This window comes from Salvelinus sp. IW2-2015, linkage group LG8 (assembly GCF_002910315.2).
Source record: "Salvelinus sp. IW2-2015 linkage group LG8, ASM291031v2, whole genome shotgun sequence".
In the NCBI taxonomy this organism is placed as follows: domain Eukaryota; kingdom Metazoa; phylum Chordata; class Actinopteri; order Salmoniformes; family Salmonidae; genus Salvelinus; species Salvelinus sp. IW2-2015.
Genome location: NC_036848.1, coordinates 43,210,344 through 43,229,191, shown reverse-complemented (window position 1 = coordinate 43,229,191; position 18,848 = coordinate 43,210,344). Strand labels below are relative to the sequence as shown.

Here is an 18,848-nt window from a genome sequence, read left to right as displayed (position 1 = left end):
TGAAATGAGGGTGAAGTCCAGTCCAGCCAGTGTGGGACCACAGGACCAGCTCAATAAATGAATCACTATCACCACTATCACTAGTACCACCCCCCTGCCCTGAGGACAGGCCTGTGTATCAATACCCTGCTGCTGACCACAGCTCCCTAATAACAGATACAGATGGAATCTCAGACCATGAAAAGGAAATTGAACCATAAGCCAAAAGAACATTAAAATCCCACTGGAGATGAATGGACCTTTTCATGACTATAGCTGGGATTATAGTACCTGCTGAAAACAACTATAGTGGTGTCTATTTGATCAATGTCAGTTCTATATCGACAAAACTCATCAGTGTTATTATTTTGATTTGAAGAAAAAGCAAAGACGAAGAAAATCTACCATTAATGTTGTGTGATCTGTGTTCTCTACTGGTATAGTAACATGTGTGGTCTGTGTTCTCTACTGGTATAGTAACATGTGTGGTCTGTGTTCTCTGCTGGTAAAGTGACATTGTGTGTGTCTGCGTTCTCTGTAACTGGTATAGTAACATGTGTGGTCTGCGTCTTCTCACCGTATCAGTAAACATGTGTGGTCTGTGTTCTCTTCTGGTAAAGTATGACATGTGTGGTCTGCGTTCTCTACTGGTATAAGTAACATGTGTGGTCTGCGTTCTCTACTGGTATAGTAACATGTGTGGTCTGCGTTCTCTCCCGGTATAGTAACATGTGTGTCTGTGTCTCTGCTGGTAAAGTGACATGTGTGGTCTGCGTTCTCTACTGGTATAGTAACATGTGTGGTCTGTGTTCTCTCTGGTATAGTAACATGTGTTGGTCTGCGTTCTTACTGGTATAGTAACATGTGTGGTCTGTGTTCTCTACTGGTATAGTAACATTGTGTGGTCTGCGTTCTCTCCCGGTATAGTAACATGTGTGGTCTGCGTTCTCTACTGGATAGTAACATGTGTGGTCTGCGTTTCTCTTACTGGTATAGTAACATGTGTGGTCTGTGTTCTCTACTGGTATAGTACATGTGTGGTCTGTGTTCTCTACTGGTATAGTAACATGTGTGGTCTGCGTTCTCTCGGTATAGTAACATGTGTGGTCTGTGTTCTCTACTGGTATAGTGACATGTGTGGTCTGTGTTCTTACTGGTATAGTAACATGTGTGGTCTGCGTTCTCTACTGGTATAGTAAATGTGTGGTCTGTGTTCTCTCCCGGTATAGTAACATGTGTGGTCTGCGTTCTCTACTGGTATAGTGACATGTGTGGTCTGTTTCTCCCGGTATAGTAACATTGTTGGTCTGCGTTCTCTACTGGTTATAGTAACATGTGTGGTCTGCGTTCTCTACTGGTATAGTAACATGTGTGGTCTGTGTTCTCTACTGGTATAGTAACATGTGTGGTCTGTGTTCTCTACTGGTATAGTAACATGTGTGGTCTTGTTCTCTCTGGTATAGTAACATGTGTGTCTGTCTTCTCTACTGGTATAGTAACATGTGTGGTCTGTGTTCTCTCTGGTAAAGTGACATGTGTGGTCTGTGTTCTCTACTGGTATAGTAACATGTGTGGTCTGTGTTCTCTACTGGTATAGTAACATGTGTGGTCTGTGTTCTCTACTGGTATAGTAACATGTGTGGTCTGTGTTCTCTACTGTATAGTAACATGTGTGGTCTGTGTTCTCTACTGGTATAGTAACATGTGTGGTCTGGTTCTCTCCGGTATAGTAACATGTGTGGTCTGCGTTCTCTACTGGTATAGTAACATGTGTGGTCTGTGTTCTTACTGGTATAGTAACATGTGTGGTCTGCGTTCTCTCCCTATAGTAACATGTGTGGTCTGCGTTCTCTACTGGTATAGTAACATGTGTGGTCTGTGTTCTCTACTGGTATAGTAACATGTGTGGGTCTGCGTTCTCTACTGGATAGTTAACATGTGTGGTCTTGTGTTCTCTACTGGTATAGTAACATGTGTGGTCTGTGTTCTCTACTGGTATAGTAACATGTGTGGTCTGTGTTCTCTACTGGTATAGTAACATATGTGGTCTGCGTTCTCTACTGGTATAGTGACATGTGTGGTCTGCGTTCTCTCCCGGTATAGTAACATGTGGGGTCTGCGTTCTCTACTGGTATAGTGACGTGTGGTCTGTGCTCCTGTCCCTTGGAGAGCAGGGAGAGTGGCGTTGTTGGAGGCTTTTCCAATAGAAGGTCAAGTAAGAGCACGTAGCCCCACGCTACCTGTGCCACCAGGCCAATCTGTCATGTCAGACTCTGATCCTTCCTGATCCCTGATGGGTATGGATGCAACCACCAGTTCATGGCCATCAACATTAGAACAAGAGGCAAGCACCGTGTCAGTACAGCCCCCACTCCTACTTCCTACTCCTCAACAAAGCAACATGAAGACTTGTAGAGGTAGAGCCTCCTCCACCTCTAATTCCTTAACCCAAACCAAGCAATACACAATATATACTTGTAAGTGGGTCGTTACACTAATTTGGTGCCTTTTGAAATATGTATCTTGGTGAAAAAAAATAAAAGATTTGATTTCACCCAAATTTGCTATTCTGTCATAAAGAGCACATGTTCAACTTCAGTTTTCCCATCTCAAGAGGTTAACAAGAAATATGACTATAGTAAGTGCCTATTAAGTGTCAAATAAAGTAATGTAGTTTATGAAGGTTCCATCAGGAAGGCTGGTCAGAATGGCTTGTCACTTTAAATTAATCTAGTAAGCACAATATAATTGATATCACTTCCTATCTAACAGGCATAGCAGATATCCATACAGTATTGTTAAATGTTTCCTAATCAGCAGAGCAGGGTTTTATATGTTAGTTTTTATGTTAACCCATCAGCATAGCAGGTAGATATTTACATAGTAGTGTTAGTAATGTTACCTCATCAGAATGCGTGCYGAATGTCATTAACCTGTTAACTTCAGCCTATGAACATGGCACACTGAGGCAACTCCACCACGCTTGTTGATTAACCTATGGGCTCACTTGTGCAATAATCACTTCCATTTCTTCCAACCAATGGGCACAAATCTAGGGGAATATTTATATGTCAACTCACCACTTGTCTCTCACTTGCTATTTTACAGCAGCAGTCTTCCAACGACCTTCCACCTCCCCACCACCAACAACTGAAGACCTGTCATTGGAACCCTGCCCAGCATAGGGCAACCTGTCATCAGCATCTGATTCCTCTGAGATGAGGCCATACCCCAAACTATTCAATAAAATTCCATATTGCATTCTGTCTTTGTTGTCATTCAGTTAAGCCTGTACTCGATTCAAACAGAATTGACTGTAACGGGCTTGACAATTGCATCTTAAATCAGCCATAAATCCTCGTGTGACAGGGGGAATGGAAGCTTGTTGTGTGCAACAGGGAGGGGCAATTGAATGCAAGCAACAACCCAAAAAATGTAATTGTTAAAACATTTCTAGCCTGTCTATCTATGTTATGATCGACCCACTCAGTTCTCCACCACAAAACACCAGAAAATGTCCAAAAAGAGTAGAACCAGCTCACCTGCTTTGACACTATGATTTGACTGTTAGATGTTCAATGTTTCTTTTGAATAATAATAATATAACAGAGTTCAGTTCATGTAACAGGGTCGACTGTCACACCCTGATCTGTTTCACCTGTCTTTGTGATTGTCTCCACCCCCCTCCAGGTGTCGCCCATCTTCCCCATTATCCCCTGTATATTTATACCTGTGTTCTCTATTTGTCTGTTGCCAGTTTGTCTTGTTTCTCAAGCCAACCAGCGGTTTTGTGTCAGCTCCTGCTTTTCCCCCGTCTCTCTTTTCTCGTCCTCCTGGTTTTTGACCCTTGCCTATCCTGACCCTCTACCCACCCACTGACCACTCTGCCTGACCCTGAGCCTGCCTGCCGTCCTTTGCCCCACCTCTGGATTACCGACCTCTGCCTGACCTGAACCTGCCTGCTGTCCTGTTCCTTTGCCCCTGTGGCTGTAATAAACATTGTTACTTCGACGCGGTCTGCATCTGGGTCTTACCTTGATTCCTGATAGTCGACCTTCAAAAGGAGGGACAGCTTTTTTTTTCTTCTTAACCCTCCTGTTGTGTTCGTTTCATGTTAATTAATTCTGTGTTCCCAATCCAAAATGACCGCCCCATTATAGCTGATTATAAATCCATAACAATACATATGCCTAATGATGTGGTAGATCTTCTTATCAACTTAAGTTCTTGTGAACATTACAAGTTTTGAACTTCTTTTTGCTATTTAAGGCCCGAAGGCCTCATTGACCTGAGCTCATACAACTTGTTTTTGAGTAAAAAATAATGATTTATTTTGACTATAACAAATAATCAGATTAAACATATTGTGCTATTTATCACAGACTACTTTGTGTCAAAGTTTAACGAGGACATTTGTTTTTAAACCATTTAAAAATGTTAAATAGTGGAACAAAATAACATCTGTTGTGTTCCCGGTCAAAACAGACCGGTATGATTTTATTAGTAAAGAAAGGACATGAGAACTTTACCATATTACGAAATGAATGTCTGAACACATTAAAGAACAACAGTAACAATAACAGTATTACTAACAATAACAAAAACAAAATGTTCACAATCTGTCAATCAATGGTGGTTACATTTTGTGTGTTCTCATGCAAATGTTGGACAATAGGTGGTGGTTGTTGCATGTTCCTTGCAAATATATGCACTGCATTTATGGCACATAATGCTCGTTTTGACATCTCTTGGTGCACACAGATTGCACCTCTTCCTTTTGTCTTTTCTGTCTCTGGCAACCGTAGATCTTTCTTCTGGCCCTTGTATATTTCTCACCAATCCAGCAGAAGATGGTGTTGGAGGAAGGTGTTGGCGCCTTTGAATGAGGGGTGTCAAAATGGCTTTCCCCAGCTCCTCTAGGAATAGTCTCCTCTTGAAGAATTTCCCCTGCTTCCAGCATGGATTCACCTCCATCCACACCAGGAACGCGTTGTAGGCCGACACATCTAGGATGTTGAAGAACACCACCATGTTCCAACGTGCCGTCATCCTCTTACAAGAGTATGTGCCAGTAACCTGCAAAAGTGCAACAATCAGTGAATAAAATAATGAGTACATACAAGTGATACTTTATGTCTTGCATAGTAACATTTGAAAAATGACATCAACGCGTTGTTTTAATTTATCACATCTAAAACATATTTACATATTCAAATGAATAGAATTGACTCCATATTGTTCACAAATTCAATGAGCATTTCACCAAACAACATGTCTTATTGTTATGATGCAGATAAAACAATCTGGTAACAGAAAAAAAAGTACATGAGACTTATCAAGGTTGTCAGCTCCTCTTCGTTCCTGTWYTAATCCAGSACAGCGTTGGGCTTCCTGTCCTCCCTGGTACTCACAGRGYCATCRCTGTGCAGAGTTGTCATCAGGAGCACATTCTTKWTTTTCTWRGGGCAGTAGGACACAASAGTGMGTYTATCGGTGAAGGCAAATRTAGAGGAAAAACGATCCCTGTCCTTGGTAGTGAGTAAGGCAGGAGGCAACTCAGGCTTGTTCCTTCTGACCGTCCCCACCATGGTCATTTTTTTTGGAACAGCTCCTGACCAAAAGCATATGAGGTGAAGAAATTGTAACGTTATGTTGTGTCCCTGGAGAGCTGCAGTCATTTCCAGGACCGCCCGCTTCGCCTGGTTCCTTTCAGGAACACCGTCAGCAGGTTTCCCTGGTTCCTTTCAGCAACACCGTCAGCAGGTTTCCCTGGTTCCTTTCAGCAACACCGGCAGCAGGTTTCCCTGGTTCCTTTCAGGAACACCGTCAGCAGGTTTCCCTGGTTCCTTTCAGCAACACCGTCAGCAGGTTTCCCTGGTTCCTTTCANGGAACACCGTCAGCAGGTTTCCCTGGTTCCTTTCAGCAACACCGTCAGCAGGTTTCCCTGGTTCCTTTCAGGAACACCGTCAGCAGGTTTCCCTGTTTCCTTTCAGGAACACCGTCAGCAGGTTTCCCGGTGTAAACCTGCATGTTCCAGGCATAACTTGTCCTGGCATCACATGCTGCCCATATCTTTATTCCATATTTAGATGGTTTGCTTGGCATGTACTGTTGAATGGGCAGCGTCCCCTAAAAGCGACCAGACGCTCATCCACTGTGATGTCTGGACTTGGGTTATAGATGAGTGGCAGGCGCTCCACTCACTTGTACCAAACCTCTCTGATCGCTGCCAGCTTGTCTTGTTGACGGCGGCCTGGTCTTGTATCACGGTCGTCGAAGCGAATCACCCATGACAACACATGAAATGTCTGGAGTGACATAATGGCATGAAAAATTGCCCGACCAGACTCTGCATCCAGTTAACTGGTGGTAGATTAGTTTCTGGATCTGTACACACCAGCCAAAATCAAGAGACCCACGTATGCTTGGACGTCTGTCCGGTCTACCTCCTTCCAGTAGTCTTTGTAAACGCGTCTCCCCTCCAGGTTGGTCATGTTTATCACTGTAGTTTCGATTGACTCTGTCAGGAACAGTTCGAAGCAGGATTTTATGTCATCAACCCAGTATATGGTGTATCTCGTTGGCCCTGGGGTCATCCTGATAACATTTTCAGCCGACAGCCGACCTCTCCTCTCAGGTGGGGATGAAGACCACGACAAATTCCAATTTTTTGACCGGAATGTAACAAGAACCTCAGCAGGGCCCTCTTCCTCATCACTGGATTGTTCCACATCGGTTGTCTCTTGGTCTGGATCATATTCTGTGTTGTCTTCAACTTCTGACACTTCCTCCTCTAATGCATCTTCCCTGTCAGTTTCCTGGCCTCTCTCCTCCTCACCAGTGTCATGATCAAATATATGATCAAGAGCCTCACATACAGTATACTGTTTGGTCATTGTGCTGCCACAGAATTAATTGTGAGCAAGGCCTCAAAAAAACGTTATATACCAGAGCTGCAAGAAKAGTTCTATATATTATTGAAACAATGTTGCAATTGTTTGTGAGATTGCCAACAGGTTTGGTTCCTGTGGGGGAAAGATTCTATTGGGGAAAGGTTCCCGTCGTGGTTGCCATGGAAGCCAAGAAGGGGAGTCAGGTGTGTGTGTGTATGTGCTCAAACACACATGCATGTGGGGGACTGGGAGAGGAAGTGTGTCCATCRGATGAATGAGCATGTGCCTGAACTCAATTTTATACACTAATTAAAGTCTCACCCATTCATTTCTAATGACCGTTCATTTTTGTCCGGGAACACCACAGGTGTACAAAAGTTAAATAAAACACCCAAAATGTAACGAAAATCATCAAAATGTATTTTGTGTGTTCAGATGCCCTGTGTGGACAAAGTCATGGAACCTTATGACAATCAGATTAAATTAACTACATTTTCAGAGAGAAAACGTGTAAATCAGTCCAATTCGACCAGAACACAACTGGAGGTTTAAACTGAATCACTAATCACATTAAATAAATAACAATTTTCAGAAATGACATCAAAGCAACAAAATAACRAGGGCTTTACAATAATGGTGAAAACTTTGAGAAATGTTGGGGTTCAAATCTTCCTGAAAGTCACAGAGGATGCACTGATTGAATGAATTCTCCACATGGTGTATATTAAAGGTCATTTCATTGAATATAATATGCTTTTAAAATTCAATATTGGTGCATCGGCAACTCCTCATAGAACTAACCCATAACTCAGGTTACCACAGGGAAACAAAAGGCACTCATTTTGTGGAACAACCCAAGTATAGCTTCCTCTATCCCACTCTTCTTCCTCCTTTACTCAGTTTCCTTAATGTGGCTCTAGAAGGATGCCTCCTCTCCTCTCCTCTCCTCTGTGAAGAGTAAGAATGAGGACAGGAGGAGTTAGCAGGGTTTATTTTCCGAGGCATCGGAAAGTGGTGTCAGACAGTGTTTGACAGGGTGCTAGAAAGAGAGAAAGAGAGGTCTGAGAGAGAGACAGACAGACAGAAAGAGAGAGGAGTGAGAGAGGTGAGAGAGGAAGAGAGAAGAAGTTACAGCAGCAGGAACACTGCAGGTGTCCCACAGCACCTCTCTGGCACCTCACTTTACAGCTCCATCGTGCCACCCCAAAGAGCTCTTTCTCTCTCACTCTCGTTTTCTCTCTCTCTCTCTGTCTCTGTCTCTCTCTCTCTCTGTCCGCCTGACGCTCCGTGTCACCCCGATGACAGGCGCAGGAAGAGCTGCTATCATTCCTTAAAGTGGCAGTCAGCAGTTGAAACAATAACGCGTTTTCTCCACCCCTGTTCAGAAACAGCTGAGGGATGGGTCTGGAGAAATGAAACCATTCTCAAATTTATAGACAAAGCTATGGATAACAAAATTATAGTTTTAACCATGTTTTGAGGCTATATATAGTGTTTGTTTATGTTTACTTTGTTTACAAACATTGGAATTAAACAAGCTTATATTTTGGGTTCTGATGGGGTATGACAGCTGAACTAAGCTCATGAGACATTTATAAGTTATATTCTTCAAGATTCAATGGATACATACCATTCATTTATAAGTACAAAAATGGAAGTAGCAACTGCAGATTGCCCCTTTAAACAGATTGTGAGGAGGTTTTAATGGATACAGGGAAAAGTGATGACAGTTCTCTGCAGGACAGGAGATGGCAGCAGATAGGATGACTTCCTATGTGGTTTCCTGTTCTAACATCAGGTAGTGGGGAGGGAAGGGAAGGGATGGAAGGAGGAGAGGAGCTGAGATAAAAGCATTGATAATTAACCAAAATCCCAAAAGCAATAGCATTTCCCCCAAACAAAGTTAGTAGTTTTTCTAATACTTTTAGGTTACACTATTTTACTTAAACGGAAATATCACTCAAAAACTATCTTTTGGTATTTTTTTAATTAGTCCACTGTTGATACAGTCCCAAAATTGTCAGCAGTCGATTTATCAAGATATTGGACTTTTAAGAAGCGAAGTATCATCAGCATGATGCGTTTTGCATCATCATGATGATGTGGCGGTGACACTTTGCTTCTTAAAAGTCTAATATCTTGATAGCGTGACTGCTGACATGCAAAACATTTAGGATCTGTATCAACAGTGGACTAATGAAAAAAATAGCAAAATATCGTTTTAGAGTGACATTTGCCTTTACATGACTATGTGTGTGAAACAAATTGTTCTGAGATCTGGATTCTGAGGGTCATCATTACCTGCTCTTGTAACCATTAGAGCCTCCATTTAATCCATTGTAAGGCCATGCTGCATGAGCGAAGAGCCTGGTCTGGATGGGAGATGTCATCATCTGGGGACTAATTCAGGGCTAATTGTAGCAGCATCTCCACCAGATCACTGCAGGCCAGGGGACATGGGTCAGGTCAGCATCAATCACTTGGGACACACACACACACACAGCACCACGCACACACACACACACACACACACACACACACACACACACACACACACACACACACACACACACACACACACACACACACACACACACACACCACACACAACACACACACACACACACACACACACACACACACACCACCACACACACACACACACACACACACACACACACACACACACACACACACACACAACACACACACACACACACACAAAGCATGGCCTCTCTGGAGCCCCTCACAATGGGACCAAAATTGCCCCTGGTCAGCCTGGTCTGGCTGTCATGGAGCTGTTGGTGGTGTGTGTGTGTGTGTGTGTGTGTGTGTTGTGTGTGTGTGTGTGTGTGTGTGTGTGTGTGTGTGTGTGTGTGTGTGTGTGTGTGTGTGTGTGTGTGTGTGTGTGTGTGTGTGTGTGTGTGTGGTGTGTGTTGTGTGTGAGCTAGGCAGGGTGAGGGTCATCACCTCCCCTCCTGAATGGACAGTGGTCAGTAGTAGGGACTTGTGGGAACAGATTAGGGATTTTTATTGCCCTGAGACATAGCATTATTTATTCTGAACTCATAATCACTTTTAGCACAGTGGATAATATAGTCACGTTGCCTGTCACTTCACTGTCCAGAGACACACAAACCTTGTCCAAAGAGCAAAAAAAAATATGATTCAGATAATTAAATGAATTCCAAATGATACATTTTCTTTTGATAAGCTCATGTTCTGCAAAGTTATCCTGGTGTGTTATCAAACGTGTAACTTTAATAGTTAAAGGTTATAGTTAAATGTTTACAGTACATTTATTGAGAATCATCTACACATTATATTTACAGTCATTGTAGTTCATTACAATTAATGTGATTAACAATTTGCGTCTTTTTTTGTATTGGTCAAAAACTTAAATTACCAGAAGAGGCGAAGTAAGAGGTTTTACTCCACCCAAAATCTGTCCATGTAAATAAGTCCACGAAGTGAATCGTTTTTGTATGGAGGCCAATGAGAGTGTCTAATTTGGTCAACAAAAAAGGCATACGTGAGGCTTATTTGATCGAATTGAAGTTTCGTAAGGTTAGGTTGTTACGAATGCACTGATATAAGTGGACGCACCTGGCATTTACCTAAAAGCAACTTTATATCAGAGTTGTGCTGTTGTCGTAGCGATAGATAGAGGACACATAATGGACATAACTTGTTTTAGTATGGATTTTGCCATTGAGGGCTTCCACCATTTTAAAGTTGAAAAAAATGTAATCTGTTTTATTGTCACATATAGGTGCAGTGAAATGTGTTGTTTTACAGGGTCAGCCATAGTAGTACGGGCCACAGGAGCAAATTAGGGTTAAGTGCCTTCTTCAGCCAATGAAGAAGAAGACAATTGACTATTTTAAAATGGGTATAGCCTCAATGGCGCTTCACATGCTGTCACAAAAGCTATAATGGTACAGTCCTCTATCCAGAGGCAAGTATTTAGAGAGTTGGGCCAATGCGGTTTCTGTATTATGATGCATTTACATGACACTACAACATTCTATGGCAGCCATGTTAGCTCCCCATTAACATTACATGGGGAATATTTAAAAAAATACTATAAATCAAATCAAATTTTATTTGTCACATGCACCGAATACAAAAGTGAAATGCTTACTTACAAGCCCTTAACCAACAATGCAGTTTTAAGAAAAATACCTAAAAAAGTAAGAGATAAGAATAACAAATAATTAAAGAGCAGCAGTAAATAACAATAGCGGGGCTACATACAGGGGGTACCGCTACAGAGTCAATGTGCCGGGGCACTGGTGTCGAGGTAACTGAGGTATATGTACATGTAGGTAGAGTTATTAAAGTGACTATGCATAGATAATAACAGAGTAGCAGCAGCGTCGATGTCATTAACATTAGATGGGGAATATTTAAACAATGCTATGTAACTGAATGTCTAGAATTAGAAAAATATTCAAAATGCTAAAAGTTGGCTTAACTTTCTAAATATATGGCTCTGTTGTTCACACGCGTATCTGCCCTCTCATTGGCTTGAATGGTCCCACCTTATCTCGCCTCCTCCCACTTGCCTTCCATCCAACGTGAACAATTAAATTCACTAAATGAACCTTTAATATTTTAACCAACGTTCATATACAATACAAAGTTGATTCAGGTAAGTTCAAAATGAACTTACTCATAAATACAGTAAATTGGCCCCTTTTGCTCTGCTGCATTTGAAGAGTATAAGTTTCAGACAAAACACAGATGTGGTAGACCCACTAAGCATCCCCTTCCACAGATGGAGATGTAGTCTGTTGCTAGTTGACAATCTTCCCTAAAACAGGCCCAAAACCCAAAGATGCATCGATCAATCAATCAATAAACATTTGTAGTGTGTGGGAGCTCCAGAAATGCGAAAGGAAACAGCCGAGAAATATATTTTCTCCCAAAAATATTCAAAGCGTCAAAGGGAATATTTTAACAGTATCTTAGACCTATCCTGAACAGTGTCCTAGACCTTTCCCATCTGCTCTCTCCCAGTCAGCCAGAGGAATGCATCCCAAATGGCACCCTATTCCCTATATAGTGCACTACTTTTGACCAGAACCCTCAAAAGAAGTACACTATATACAGAATAGGGTGCAGAGAAGAAGTTCCGAAAATATGGTGGTGCTTCCTGTCCTCACCTATCAAGAATTTGTGGGCCTCTCTCTCAAAATGCTGATGGGAAAACCAACCCATTTCACCATCCCCAGTCCTGCAGCTCGTATAATGGCTAAAACAACTCCTCCGGCCCTTTCCTTCTCTCTGGGTCTCATAGCTGTTTTTTCTTCTCGTCTCGGTCATGTTCCGGTCCGGCACTGTACAGTCTTTGTATAGCCTGTCTAGATTTCTCTGCCCTTTTGATTCCATACTCACTTCTTAAATTCACCAAATTCCACAATTCCAGACCATACCAATGTCAGAATTCAGTCAACCTGAAAATTATTCAATATCATGATATTTCTACTGTATAATTAGTTGTGACACTGTTCAGAGTTGATTTAGGTTATACATGGTTATAGTCTAATACCCAGTCTGGGGTGGGGACTTGGGCTGTGACTTGCAGGACTTAACGGGTGCACAAAGAACCTTATTCCATAGTGTTTAAGGCTGTAGCTGGTCAGGGAGTTTTCCTTATATGTGGAGATTGGGGTGGACCCTTGGTAGTCATGGGGATCCTATATCTCCTCCCTTCATCTCTTACCAACTTTGTCTCACTCCTCACTTTCTGACTGCGAACGGACAGCCAAAACAGAAACAGCTACAGCATACCAAAACGCCTCTGTAACTCGCACTACATCTGTTCGTGGTGAGGTTTACACTGTTGTGATTTTCCACCTCATTTCCCTTTGCTGATCTTACTGAGTGAGAAGTAGCTCAGCTTTGAGAGTATGCATCAAGATTTATTGGAGTGTGGATCGACATAACCCAACTATAATGTATTATTCATTCACAAGTGGCTGCATTTCCATGAAGGGTTGAAGCGMATTCTAAGTCCATTCAGCCAAACTATCTATTGTGTTCATATAAGGTGTATGTCTGGAAGAATGTAAGGACCATAGAACTATAGAATTAGATAGACTTATAGAACCGTAGAATTAGAATGACTGATTTTAATGTTATGGTAAGAACGTGGTCTGATCGTCATTCAGGCCCCTAACCCCTGGCCTATCTGGCCTTGCCCCCCTCTGGGTTGATTGCATTAAGGTTTTCATGCTTAATCTCATAAATGTGAAATGACCGTCTTTTCCCATCAGACCAACAGACTGGTCTCAAGTTCCCACACCCTCTCTGTGACACAAACCAACCCAGGTACCGTTGGGAGTGCAATCTGTGTAGAAGGATGTAATGGAATTGCTGTAAACAATTGGTTGTTGGTCACGTTTTACGCACAGTGGATGGGTGATATGATAGAACTATGCAGCAATCTGCATTAAGGATGCTATTGGCTTTCTGTGGAAAGTTTTTCTGGTTCTGTTGAAACACTCTGGCTAGTTGGCTATCTGCATCAGAGGGTTGTTTGTCTTATCATATGAACCTCAAGAAAAGTTTCTTGGTCATTGGCCTCTAAAGTGATAACTGATGATACATGGGATATCTTGGAGTGAGTAGGAGGTCAGGAATGAATTAGCTTGGTTGCTCTCCTTCTCACATAGTACACAATGATTCAGCAGTTTCTTATGTGGGGGGTTGTTTGTAAGAGAACGGGACCAAGTTCAGTGTAACATTGACTGTTGAGTAGGAGTCTACAGAAGACATTAACTGAACCTTTTGTCTGATGAGCTCAGTGGCACCCCATCTTTCACCCCATATGGCACCCCACAGGGCTCTGGTCAAAGTAGTGCACTACATAGGGAATAGAGTGTCATTTGTAATATATCCCCAGTGAGCTCACCTTTCTCTGTGCAAGGAAGATTCTGCCATAACAGCGCTACTGGAAAAACAAGTTGTCTTATAATGTTGGTTTAATGTCCAGGCAATGCAGATCTTAAAGCAGCTGTCTTTTCAATACATTTATTTAGAATTCGTTGTTTTAAATGTGTTAAGACTGAAAAGGGACTGTGGTCAAATGAAAGATATACAGCAGTTCAGTCTCCATGAAATACCGGGGAGTTCTTTGTATATACAGTTAATTTAAGCAGAATATCCATAATCTATTAACTACAATGGCGCCGGAGGAGATGGCTGCCGTTTTACAGCCTCCAAACCAATTGTGGTATTGTGTGTGTTCGTTCGCATTTTTCGTAACTTATTTTGTAAATAATATTTCTGCCACTGTCTCTTATGACCGAAAGAGCTTCTGCATATCAGGACAGCGATTACTCACCTCGTACAGGAGAAAGATTTTTTATTTGACGAGTGAGACGCGAAGGATTTACTTCAGACACCCGACAAGGCCCAAATCCCCTTCCTTCGCATGAGAAAGCAACAGAAATATTGGGGACGTAGGTCGGGGTACCGTGTAAGGATCTGACGGCGAGTGGGTAATCTGCCTCTACCATCAGTCCTATTAGCCAACCTACAATCATTGGATAACAAAATAGACGAGCTAAGTTCACGAATATCCCACCAACGGGACATCAAAAACTGTAATATCTTATGTTTCACGGAGTCGTGGCTGAACGACGACATGGATAACATATAGCTGGTGGGTTTTACGCTGCAATCGGCAAGATAGAACAGCTACCTCCGGTAAGACAAGAGGTGGCAGTCTGTGTATATTTGTAAACAACAGCTGGTGCACGAAATCTAATATTAAGGAAGTCTCAAGGTTTTGCTCACCTGAGGTAGAGTATCTCATGATAAGATGTAGACCACACTATTTACCGAGAGAGTTTTAATCTATATTTTTCGTAGCTGTCTATTTACCACCACGTACCGATGCTGGCACTAAGACCGCACTCAACGAGCTGTATAAGGTCATAAGCAAACAGGAAAACGCTCATCCAGACGCAGCACTCCTAGTGGCCGGGGACGTTAATGCAGGGAAACTTAAATCCGTTTAACCTCATTTCTACCAGCATGTTACAGTTGTTGACAATTGCMTACCCATGATTTCTGAAACTGCACAAAACCCCAAAACACACACACAACATGCAAAACGTCACACATCTCTTGTAAAACCAAACACTTCATTAAAATCTATTTTAACTCTTCTCAAAATTGTGTTTTTGTACCAAAACTCTACACACAAACCATCAAATGATTAGCTCTTATACACGCCAACTACACACGGATGTGACAAATGTAAAACTCTACTATCTTGTGTCTAATGCATGTTCAGTGTGCAGTGGAGTCCACAGCAGTTTGTCATAGCACTCACACGTACATGTACAGTTGAAGTCGGAAGTTTTCATACATCATACATCATACATCATACATCTTAGCCAAATACATTTAAACTCAGTTTTTCACAATTCCTGACATTCAATCCCAGTAAAAATGTCCTGTCTTAGGTCAGTTAGGATCACCACTTCATTTTAAGAATGTGAATTGTCAGATTAATAGTAGAGAGAATGATTTATTTCAGCATTTATTTCTTTCATCACATTCCCAGTGGGTCAGAAGTTCACATACACTCAATTAGTATTTGGGAGCATTGCCTTTAAATTGTTTAGCTTGGGTCAAACGTTTCAGGTGTCCTTCCACAAGCTTACCATAATAAGTTGGGTGAATTTTGGCCCATTCCTCCTAACAGAGCTGGTGTAACTGAGTCAGGTTTGTAGGCCTCCTTGCTCGCACATGCTTTTCCATTCTGCCCACAAATTTTCTATACGATTGAGGTCAGGGCTTTGTGATGGCCACTCCAATACCTTGACTTTGTTGTCCTTAAGCCATTTTGCCACAACTTTGGAAGTATGCTTGGGGTCGTTGTCCATTTGGAAGACCCATTTGCCACCAAACTTTAACTTCCTGACTGTCTTGAGATGTTGCTTCAATATATCCACATAATTTTCCATCCTCATGATGCTATCTACTTTGTGAAGTACACCAGTCCCTCCTGCAACAAAGCACCGCCACAACATGATGCTGCCACCCCCAGGCTTCACGGTTGGGATGGTGTTCTTCAGCTTGCAAGCCTCCCCCTTTTTCCTCCAAAGAAAGCAATGGTCATTATGGCCAAACAGTTCTATTTTTGTTTCATCAGACCAACGGATATTTCTAAGTACGATCTTTGTCCCCATGTGCAGTTGCAAACTGTAGTCTGGCTTTTTTATGGCGGTTTTGGAGCAGTGGCTTCTTCCTTGCTGAGCGGCCTTTCAGGTTATGTCGATATAAGACTCGTTTTACTGTGGATATAGATACTTTTGTACCTGTTTCCTCCAGCATTTATACAAGATCTTTTGTTCTTGTTCTGGGATTGATTTGCACTTTTCACACCAAAGTACGTTCATCTCCAGGAGACAGAACGTGTCTCCTTCCTGAGCGGTATGATGGCTGTGTGGTCCCATGGTGTTATTACTTGCGTATTATTGRTTGTACAGATGAACGTGCTACCTTCAGGCATTTGGGAATTGCTCCCAAGGATGAACCAGACTTGTGGAGGTCTACATTTTTTTTCTGAGGTCTTGGATGATTTCTTTTGATTTTCCCATGATGTCAAGCAAAGAGGCACTGAGTTTGAAGGTAGGCCTTGAAATACATCCACAGGTACACCTCCAATTGACTCAAATGATATCAATTAGTCTATCAGAAGCTTCTAAATCCATGACCTAATTTTCTGGAATTTTTCAAGCTGTTTAAAGGCACAGTCAACTTAGTGTATGTAAACTTCTGACCCACTGGAATTGTGATACAGTGAATTATAAGTGACATAATCTGTCTGTTAACAATTGTCGGAAAAATGACTTGTGTCATGCACAAAGTAGATGTCCGAACCGACTTGCCAAAACTATAGTTTGTTAACAAGAAATTTGTGGAGTGGTTGAAAAACGAGTTTTAATGACTCCAACCTCAGTGTATGTAAACTTCCGACTTCAACTGTATGCGCACAAATATATACAGTATGTGTGCATATTGAGTATATATTTACACTATAAACAGAAATGCAAGGGGAGAAAAAATAACATGTTTTTCTTTCTCAAAACACTGTATTTTCATCCAGATTTTGGGATGAACAGTAAAAGACAAAACAAATACAGTAGAAGATAAGCAAATTGGCTTGTTACTATAAAGAAAAAAACAATTAGGTTACATCCTATCTCTTATTTGGGTCTGGCCACGGCACCTCATCAACATCACAGGCGATGTTCTCTCTGGCTAAACAGCAGGGGAAGTAGTGTCTGGAGTGGCGTATCCAGCCCTGGCATGCCTCCTTGTCTATATCACCACAGGCCTCCTCCATCGCCTGGAGAAGGGGTATGCGTTGGTGGGGTTGGCGATCGTATACCTTCCAACYCCACACCGAAAATAACTATTCTATTGTGTTTCTAAATMGAGAATATGGCGGCAGGTTGAGCAACAAAACTTGGGGATGGTCAATGAACCAATTGCAGACCAGAAACTTACGTTGTCTCAGATGACAACAAACCTGGACTGCTCTGGCCCATTCCTCTGGTCAAWGGGAATGAGGATATTATGTAGGGTGTCAAGGAAGGTAATGTGGGCAGTATTGTAAGGACCAAGAGTGGCATGATGATGAAGGACACCATTCTGACTATTGGCTGCACACATTGTGATGTTGTCACCATGCTGTCCAGGGACATTGACGATGGCGTGGTGTCCTATGAGTTTTCTTCCCCTGCGTCTTGTTTTGGCAAAGTTAAACCCGACCTCATCAACGTAGACGAAATCATGATGCTCTGCAGCAGCATCTAGTTCCATAACTCTCTGAAACAGACAAGACATTATTGTATGACAGTATGAATAGACATAGAGAAGTCAATATATAGCACAATACACTGGAATACTGTACCAATGACAGGAAAGTATAGCTTACTTGTACGTATTCATGGAGCAGCTCTGTCAGAATTTCCCTGAAATAGTACTGCTTCATATGAATCTGATGGCGTTTCAGGAGATGGCCATGTGAGGATAAACTCCCCTTTATGTTACTGAATGTTGTGTTGTCAGTGATGATGTGGTGTTGCAGTTGTCGTAAACGTATGCTGTTGTTTGAAATGAGCATATTCACTATGTGTTGTTCCTGCTCTGCTGTGAACAGCCGGTTTCTTCCTCCATTGAAGGGTCGTCTAGCAATTCTGCAAAAACATGATGTGAATGGTTAGGGTGCAAGATTTCTTTCAGTATGAAATGAAAGGTTACTGTAGTGCTGTAAGTGCTGCAGTGCTGTAAGTACAGTAGCATGGTATAGAGGGTAGGTTAACTTACCTGTTCTCATTTCAAAATGTCTGGATGACACTTGCTGCAGTGTAGTGGCTCAAGTTAGGCTGGACCCTCTCCCCAGCCTCCCTGAAACTCAAACCATGGTTGACCGCATGGTCAACCAAAGTGGCCCGGATCTCATCTGTGATTGTTCTCTTTCCTCTTCTTCCTCCTCCTTGTCCCACTCCTTATCCTCTTCTTGTAATCAGTACATGAGTGTGGCATTTTGAATGGCTGTGTTTTCCAAACAAAACACAAGACCTGTTAGTTTTGAATGATGTGTCTAATGTAGAGAACTGTGTTTAGTGTTTAGTGATAAGTGTGTTTTACAATTGCAAACTGAGTGTAAAGCAGATAATGTGCTTGCAGTTTTGCAGACTTGGTCTGAAGATTAGGTACATGAGTTAATGGTTTCACTGAGTGTGCCTCACCTACCACTTTTAGTGTGTAAGAGACTGTAAAAAACTGTAATGTGCAACCAGAGGYAAAAAAACTCTAGACCACCTTTACTCCACACACAGAGAAGCGTACAAAGGTCTCCCTCACCCTCACCCGCAAATCTGACCATAATTCTATCCTCCTGATTCCTGCTTACAAGCAAAAACAAAAGCAGGAAGTACCAGTGA

At 42.1% G+C, this 18,848-nt stretch overlaps 1 pseudogene; it reads right to left on the bottom strand.

Annotated features, from left to right (window-relative positions):
• Nucleotides 1-4,616: 4,616 nt before the first annotated feature.
• LOC139028179 (piggyBac transposable element-derived protein 4-like) lies at nt 4,617-17,893 on the bottom strand (annotated as a pseudogene).
• Nucleotides 17,894-18,848: the final 955 nt, after the last annotated feature.